Raw genomic sequence first — 6,315 nt, 5'->3', positions numbered from 1 at the left:
CTGATTATAGGATCAAAAGAGCTGACATATTCACTCCAATGGCCGGTTAAAATTCCAACCTCCACTTAGAGTTCAAACGTCAACTCTTAATTTCACACATTATTAAGGTTTTTGTAGAAGTAAAGTCTATGAAGATTGTGCGACTTTGTCAAACCTTATATCCTCAACCAAAAGGTCAGAAATTTAGTTTTAGATCTAAAATAGTTAGTTATTAGGATATTGTATTTTTTATGGAAAAAAATCCAAAGTTGAATGTTGTATAATTGAAAATTTTTAAAAATAAGACACCAACTATGGGGGCAGCTTTTGAAATATTAAAAAATGATTAAGGAAAAATCTTAACTAATCTTAACTATCTATACTATTTGGTAAAACAACTTATTTATCAATTTATCAGAATCACTTTTAAATTTTAACTAACATATAAAATCTTATAAATAGCAGCTTTTAGATTTAGTTTTCTAGAAATTTGGTACTTTCTTAAATCATTTAAATTTTAATATATTATAATAATATCATTTTATATTAATATATTTTGCCACATCTATTTTCGAAATTTAATTGATTCAATCTTTTATAATAAGTATTTTTCTAAAAAAATCTAGATTAAATAAAATTAATTTAAATTAAAATCATATAAAAATTTAAATAAAAATAATATAATAAATTTTAGATAATATTAATATGATAATAATTGAAATAGTAAGTCATTTTGACTCGTACAACTAAATTACGTTAATCTATCAAACACTATTTTACTTTTGTTTATCGCTGATTTTTCTAAAATCACAGTTACTGACAATTATTTTAAAAGTTATAGCAATCTCAAACGGAACTAAATATGATTATTTTAGCTTCCTAAATATGTCAAACATCGAAATTTTCGAAGGGTTGTTTTTTTCTTTTTTTTTTTTTTAATGGTGAAAAAAATTCATTTATATTTTATGTTCTTTAACCACATTAGTTAAAACTCCATTAATGTTATTTAATGATATATTTTTACTTTTTATTTATTTTTTATTGAGTTTTAAAACGCTTTAATTTTTCAATAGTTGACTTGGATGAGTGCCTTAATTAATTAGATTATGTTTAAGTTATAACTCAATGAGATGATGCTGGCAACCCAAATAGCTATTTTTATAGTTTGAATCTTCCGAGCTTCCACGTTTGATTCTTGTTGTACTTCGAAGATAAATTAAAATTTTAGTTTTTGCGAGGTTTTGATTTTGTAATTTATCCAAGATAATGGAAGTTTAGGTGGTAGAAAATTAAGATTTTATTTTATATTTTCAGATTCATTGAATTAAGTAAATATGACTAGAGATGTCTAAAAAATTCGGAGGTCAAGATCCTACGGGGACCATCCCGCACGGGACGGGGAATGGAGGAGGGAGTGAGGAATTTTTTTTACCGTTTACAATTTGGGGCGGGCAACGGGAATATATTCCCGTCTCCGGTCCCACCTCGTTTCCCCGTCCCGCCCCGACTTTGTATATAAATTATAAATTTTTAATATATATATTCATATTAATATTGTAAACTTTATATAAGATAATTAGGGATGTTTTAATTATTTAAATTCATGATTTTATTACTTTAATTCTTTAGATGTCGTTAATATTTAAAATAGGATGTTTAAATGTTGAATTTTAATTTTTATAAATTATGAGATTTTAGCATTTTAACTATATTTTTTAAATTGCACGTATATTATTGTTTTAATAGTAGAATTGATAATATTTCATTTAAATGAAATTTCTATTGGAAATGTTTAAAGAAATTGTAAAAAGTATATATTTAATTGAAATTTTTAAAAAATGTTAGAGAAAAATAAAGGCGGAGAATTTTTCCCCGCGGGATCCTCGCCCCGTTCGCAGGGGAAATTCATAGGGACGGGGAATGGAATAGGGGGGCGGGGTGGGGACGGGGATAGGCTTCCCGTCCCCGCTCCGCCCTGTGGACATCTCTAAATATGACATATAATTTAAATTTTGTTTCTAAAAAATGTTTTTGAATTATGTGATCCAGACACTGTGAATTATGAAAACACTTTTTTCATGCTTTCATTTTATCCAAATTTTGAATTTTAAATTTTAAAATGCATAATTATATTAAATAAAAATAAAAATATTTAGAAATACAATAAATCAAGTTATAAACTCAATTCATGTTTTAAAAATTATAATATATATTATGTAATGTATTATAAATTATATAATATACAAAATAATAATTATATAATTTGTTTAAACATAAATCATATTAAAAACAAATCAATAATAGTTTATTGTCGTCTAAGTATTAGTGGATAACTACAAAAAGTTTTATGATTTATAAATATATAGTATCAATCACATTTTGAACAATTATCTAAATTATAATTCAATTTTTGAATCTGACCAAACACATATTTGAAAACATGAAATATAACTCTGTTTAATTTAATCATTTGTTTTTAAATTCTCTACCAAACAGAGTTTAAGGATCTCTCTTTTTTTTTTTAAAGAATTGTCACGTTAGTGAAGAAGGATGTTACGAAATCAATAAATTAAAGAAAATAAGAAAGTATGAATAATAGTAAAATAAATAGAGATTTATGTGATCTGCTAATAATGTATCAATTACATCCATAAATAGAGGAAGAGATTAGAAATGCTCAGAGAAAATATTACAGTACAATTTTAGAGATACCAATAAAGTTCGAGAATCTGTATACTACACATGTTCTCAAACCAAATACCAAAATTGTAAATAACATAAATTTAATTTTTATAATACATTATCATTTCTTTTTCTAATATCATTATGGTATGTTTTGACTTTGGACCAACTTGGGAATTGGGATGTTAAAAAATAATTTATTGGCCAAAAGAATTGTTGGGGTTTGGAACTTACCCAATCTCCTAGAAAATTCCTTGCCTCTCCTTGTTTATTATTTATCTTGATGAATTGGTCAAGATTTTTTTTTTTTTTTTTTTTTTTATTTGGTACATCAACTTTAAATATTACATATTTAATTGAAGTTTTGAGTTATTTTTCAATTTAGTCTATAAGTTTTAAAATGTTACAATTTTATCTTTGAAATTTAAATTTGGTCCATAAATTTTAAGATTTTACATTTTTAACCTCGATTTTCCATTAAATACTTACTTTCAATCATCGACGTCAATTTTTATTAATTAATTAAAAATAATTAAAAGTAAAATTTTAAATTCAATTTTAAAAGTGATAAAAACGATAAAACTTAATTAATTATAATTCTTTTAACGATTTTTAATTTATTAATATAAATTAACTCCCAAAGATGAAAGTGAGTATTTTGTGAAAAATTGAGGTTAAAAGTGTAAACCTCGAGATATAGAGACCAAATTGAAGCAAAATTCAAATGTCAATGGCAAAATTGTAATATTTCAAAATCTAGAGGCTAAATTGTCCATTAAGTATTAAATATGTAATACTTTGAAATCTAGAGACTAAATAGAAACTAGACCCAAAACCTAGGAATCAAAAAGGTATTTTTCCTTTTTTTTTTTCTTCTTGATATTAAAAATAGTTGTTTCTAAATATAGAAAAATGAATAAAAATATTTACCAAACATATCAAATTTTAAAACTATAGACACTGATAGATACGTATAGAGTTTAGTAACGTTGTTTTACACGGATAGAAGTCTATCAGTGTCTATCAACGTTTATCATTCGTAGTTCCAAAATTTTGCTATATTTTGTAAATATTTTCAGCAGTTTTACCATTTGAAATAATTTTTCTATTAAAAAACACATTAATGTACGGCTATAACTTATCCGATAATCGTTTTTATTCACTTTTTAAAATTTAAATATTATGTAAATGATATTCATTTTTATTTTCAATTTTTAAATATTTAAGGTTTCGTTTAAATTTGTTGTACCTTTTAAAATAATCGTTGGCCGTTGTACTTTTTAAAAAAATCAGCTGTAAAATAATGTTTCGTATATTTCAGCTTAACCTTGAAAAATTAGGTTAGAGTGTTTGGTAAATAAATGCAAAAGTATTTTATTTTAGATATAATAACTAAAATAGTCTTATAATCATTTTTTTAAAAATAATTTTGTATTCTAAAACTTCAAATGATTGTTTAATATGACAAGTTTTGTTTGTTATATATTAATTTTATCAAAGAAAATATTTTTATTTAAAACAAATCGATAAGGTATATTTAAAAAAAAAATGATACATTTAATTCATGAAAAGTAGAAAATTGATTTGATTAGATGAGAAATAGATAAATAATAAAATAAATTTATTTTTAAAGTATAAAATTAAAAACCAAATATGAATTTAAAATTCTACTTGATTTAAGAGGCATCTAAAAGCTAGTAGGATACTCTTTTTAAAACAAACGTGAAATTAACGTATTTTTAAAAGTGAATTTAACATGTTTAATTTAAATAGGTTTTATCAAACACATTTAAGATTCTATACAAATGGCATTTAAACACAGCTAATGCAATATCAAACGTAACCTAAATGTGTATTTTTTTTCACTATATTTCTTTATTTTTTTAAGATTGATTGCCAAAAATAGCATTCAATCAATTTTTCACAAAAAACATCCAGAGGAAACACAGAGAAGAGAGTCTTCAAGGGTTAATATCTTCTTTTATCGCCCAATTGTTTTAATGACTTATCTAGTGCATCCAACAAGTATTGATACCAAGACCAAAACAATAATTTATCATCTTTCAATGCCACGTCCGAACATCGCTAATTTAGAGAACTACCTTATTTTTGTCAATATTTTACCTTTTTAGTCAAATTTTTTTTTAAAAAAAAATATTTGCATTAATTACAAAAACCCAAATCAAAGTATCCTAATTTTGTCATTTAAAAGAAAACTACCTTATTCAAGAACTTAACCCAAAAAAATATCTCCTTTTCATGAAGGAACTATTTCTACTAAAATTTCTTAGTACAACAGAGATTCCAGAGAAATACCAATTGAATTATCTTCGGTTGGATATTTCTACCATATCTTTTACATTTGCATTATCAACTTGCTAAAATTATAAAAATACATAAATTTCATTGAAGGGCTGCTTTTTTAAAAATGAGCTAAAATTACAAATTTTTAAAGAGAGAGAAAAAAGTTTTTATATTTCTTAACCATGCTACTTAAAGCAGAAGATATATTTTTATTTTAATTTACCATTTGCAAGCGTAAGAGAATAAATCATAAACTCATTTAATATGTAGAATGAAATATTCAAACTTCTTATTTTTCAGTTGGAGATATATTATAACTAATTATAACATAATCAGTGCATTTGATCAAATAAACAATCCTTGTAATTTTATTCTCGACGGCTGTTCTAAAATAATCGAAATTATTGTAAAAAGAATAATAATAATAATAATAATCGAAATTATTATTATTATTTTTTTAATCATGGTTATCGGTATTGTGGACCGACAAATTTGAATGAAACTCGATCCATCGCTCATTCGTTAGTCCACAACGACACGTCAGCCCATCTCTTTCCGTCCCACAGGCCACAACTTAAAATTTACTAAAATTACATTTCACAAATAATTCCAAAGCCTCCATTTCAAAAATAAATAAATAATAATAATAATTCCAAAGCCTCCATTTCAAATAATAATAATAATAATAGACTTTTAAAGCCTCCAGGGGAAAATAAAAACGTCTTAATAGGAAATTTCAGTTGCTATCATGATAAAGAGTTCTTTTTTATATAGGAATTTAGTTCAATAAATTGAATGGTTTTAAATGTTATGAAATGACGAAGTCGAGGAATATTTTAAAAACAATTATAAGAACAAAAATTGTAACAATAAATATTTATTAATATGTACATTAAAAACATTTTGTTAGTTATTTCTTTTATATTTCATATGCTTTTATAGGATATAATAGAAATGTCATTTCACCTTTTATGTTGGACCGTTGATATCATATTAATGAAGATGTTGATACGTGGATGAAAATTTATATCAATAATCTCCTTCATATTAAAATTGATTTCAAAATTATTATAAATGGATACAATGGATTTAACCAATATAGGAAAAAAGTGAAGTTGAGTTAAAATTTGACTTTGTGGAATTTAATTTGATATAATATTGGTAATTGGTGGAGACTGTTATGAGGTTCATGTGTTGGCAATTTGTTGATAAAGGACGGAAGAATTATGTAAAGGCAACGAAAATGACAATTATTTTTGTCAAACAAAATTTGTGACCTCTTAACTTCCAATTTATTGATCATTAATAACTATATTATTATGAAATCAACCATCACGCGTAATATTTTCT

The sequence above is a fragment of the Benincasa hispida genome, chromosome 3 (genome assembly GCF_009727055.1).
Source record: "Benincasa hispida cultivar B227 chromosome 3, ASM972705v1, whole genome shotgun sequence".
NCBI classification, from domain to species: domain Eukaryota; kingdom Viridiplantae; phylum Streptophyta; class Magnoliopsida; order Cucurbitales; family Cucurbitaceae; genus Benincasa; species Benincasa hispida.
The sequence above is the reverse complement of the archived record's forward strand: the minus strand, read 5'-3'. Positions refer to the sequence as shown.